A 3,552-nucleotide genomic window follows, 5' to 3' on the forward strand; every position below is an offset into this window, starting at 1 on the left:
GCCCATGTGTAATGCCTGTCTCGCAATCTTTACATGCATTACACTAATGTAGGCAGAGATCAATGACTCATTCACTGTTTGCCTTAATAAAAGTTGCAGCATTACTAATTGAATGTTTTAGCTGGAGGGAGAGAACAAATATGATTCAGAGGTCTGTTATCCTCCTTTACCTTAAGGCATAAGTTAAGTCTATGGCATAGCAAACCCATCCAACAGCCTAGTGAGGTACATTAGAATCATAGAATAATTTCAGTCAGAAATGACCTTTAAAATCATTGAGTCCAACCATAAACCTAACACTGACAAGTCTGCCACTAAACCACATTCCTAAGCACCACATCTACACATCTTTTAAATACTTCCAGTGATGGTGACTCCACCATTTTCCTTGGCAGCCTGTTCTAGTGCTTGATAACCCCTTCAATGAAGAAATTTCTCTTAGTATCCAACCTAAACTTCCTCTGGCACAATTTGAGGCCACTTCCCCATGCCCTATTACTTGTTACTTGAAAGAAGAGAGACTGACACCCACCTTGCTACAACCTCCTTTCAGGTGCTTGCAGAGAGTGGTAAGGTCTCCCTTCAGCCTCCTTTTCTCCAAGCTAAACAACCACAGTTCTCACCAACTGTAACTGCTAATACGGCTTGCATTCTAGTGTTTCATTCTGTTGTCTATATGCCACTGAACGTCTGAAGCAATCTAACAAAAATCCGATTACCTACAGCAGCAGAAAATCTACATTTTGAGTCATTTCATTATCATGGTAGAAGCCTTTGTTTTCAGTCCAAACAGTCTGAACAGGTGTCCAAACAGGAAAACTTAGAAATACAAACACACATGATAGAACTGCATTAATCAGTCATGACACTCAACACTGAAACTCCACTTTTCCATGGTCCCAGTATTAATTTGGGACCTGGAAGCCTAGGAATAAGAGTATGGCACTTTGTTTCATTTGGGGGGAACTGACATTGTGGGTTGGGGACAGGGTCCTAAGTGTCATAAGTTTGCAGGGCGTGGGAGTGCACTCCTCATTCATAAAGGACCCAATTTCTTTCTGACCAAAAGCTGCAGGTAGACATCTAGGACAATGTCTATCTACTAAGCTGCAGGAAAACACCCAGTCTACCTTCATAGCCAGTAGCAGATTACTCCTTCTCCAGCCTGGAGATGGAAAGAATGAGACAATGGTGGGATCCCAGGCACAAGCTACAGCCCAGCTGAGGAACACCTTAGGGCTCCTGCCAACCCTCCAAAAGTGGCAGCAGTGGAAGAAATCATGACCTGATGTTGCACTGTATAGCTACTGACTAAGGTTCCCAGGTGGAGGCAAGTTCATGGAGTTGCTCAGGGGTTAAAGAGCATCCCTCATGCTTCCCCTCCCTTACTGCGTGACCACACAAAATGAGTTTTATCTTCCTCTACGCACAAAATATGCCTCACCATGGTTATTATAGTATGAGTCACTGTGTATTAAAGTGGCAGCCTTTATGACAGTCCTTTATAACAGGGACCCATTGAGATGGGCTGATTAGTGTATTAAAAATATAAGGTTAAATTCTAAGCATTTCTCTAGTTTTATAGCCAGAGAGCTCATTGTTGGTATCACTCTTTTCCAGGTCCCAAAACCAGCTTTGGAAGAGAGGTTAACAGGGGTTATATCAGCATAAAATAGCATACCACAGTAACTTAGTTGTAACAGTAATAGCATAATAACATCATAGTGAGAACATTAAAACCACAACTCCAGGTTTGCAGGCAAAATTCATGACATGTAAAAAATTTCTAAGAATTTAGCACCTTTGCCCATGAAATAGATAACACAAATGTTAGTACCAGAAGACTAAATACAACCCACAGTTACCACACAAACTCAAAACAGGAAATCATATATTAGTTATTCCACACACTATCTACAGCTGGCCTCTGGAAAGCAAGCAATCACCCTCTGCTAAAAATACAGTTCCTTGAGAAACATCCTTACATATATTTATATTTCCTGAGTCATGTTATTTAAGAGTGGAGAAGAGAATGTGTACAGACATATCACTCTGTGTTTTGCAACACTTTTGACAATAAACACAACCACATATATTCATAGTTCAAGTCTGGGTTTTGGGGATGGAAAAGAGTTCAGATGGATATTGACTACTGCCAATAATTCTTTTGTGATCTAGTATACCTGCATTTTACCAGAATATATTGCTCATGTCTCATCCTAGGTTTATTTCTGAGTCTCTTGTTTTCAAAGTATATTATCCTCAGTCAGAAATTTAGCACAATTTAGCAGTGGCCCATTCTCAGAGATCACAAGAGACTACACTGCAATGATATCCCACATGTAAATAGAAGAGAATAAATCTCCAAGTTACACAGTGCACATGGAAATGAACCCTTGCTTTCAAATAAAGAGCCAAAGGCATCCTAGAATGATAAACATTTCCAGTCTGACCCCAGATACGATGACATCTGGAGAAAAACTCTTTCTGGACTCTGTTGCACAGTTATTAGCAAACTACACCCCTAGCCAAGTGGTAACTTTGATGAGTGGTTTCTAAGTGCACTGGCCAACTTTGGTGCAAATGCATGGAAGATCTTTTGAACTGTGCCCGAGTTAAGGGGTTTATTAAATGCTACAGCCAGGGCAAAAATCTCCAGAACTGGCTAAGACTACAGAGACTAGGTGTCACACCCAGAAGCCTGAAGGGAAGTCCCTGTCCTGGTTCAAATTCCCCATGGGTGCTGTGACAAGCCAGGGAGGGGCCAACACAACACATGCTGGATTACACACTGCCTGTCCACCTCCCTCCTTGCCCTCCTGCAGGCACTGCAGCATCCTTCCTTGGACCTTCCAGCTGCACTCTTGTCCTGCTTTCTTCAAGACGGTGGTTGATTCCAAGGAGCAAAGACACATCCTGGCCCAGCTTGGGATGCTTCAGCTCTTTGCAGTTCCTCTGAGCTTTATTACTGATTAGGGAAGCAATGCTCTCTTTTTTTTTTTTCTCCCCAGCATCCCATGCTGTCTCCTCACTAAACCATTTCACCATGCTTCCCATTTACTACTAGGGCTTGGTTTTATTCTTTTAAATAATTCACACTACTACAGCATCAGAGCACTGCTCTTTGAGGGCAAGAATTTCTACCTGGAATAATGGGAAAAGAGTTTGCCAGACCACAGGTCTCTTCTCAGACTGCCTCTATCAGCCTAACTTTCTGGCCACTCATCCAGTCAAAGGCAGCAAAATCAAAGAGCTAAAAAAACAACAAGATAACTGTGTCTCTGAAGACACCTGTTGCCTGCAATATTCTTAGGAATCAGCTTTGCCTCTCACAATTGCTTTGTAAAATCAAAGTAGAAAAGCTGGCACATGCTCTCTGACTCACCACTAATATTATTAAGTGAACTACAGTTTCAGCATATTTCAATCACAATAATTTTAAATTCTACATTTTTATAATCATTATCGTGTTTCTGATTTTTAGATCTGCTCCACACAAATCTTATCTCATTTGGGTCTAGCAAGTTCCCATAACATACTAAACATTTTAAA

This window comes from Merops nubicus, unplaced genomic scaffold, assembly GCF_000691845.1.
Source record: "Merops nubicus isolate BGI_N331 unplaced genomic scaffold, ASM69184v1 scaffold5730, whole genome shotgun sequence".
Classification (NCBI taxonomy): Eukaryota; Metazoa; Chordata; class Aves; order Coraciiformes; family Meropidae; genus Merops; species Merops nubicus.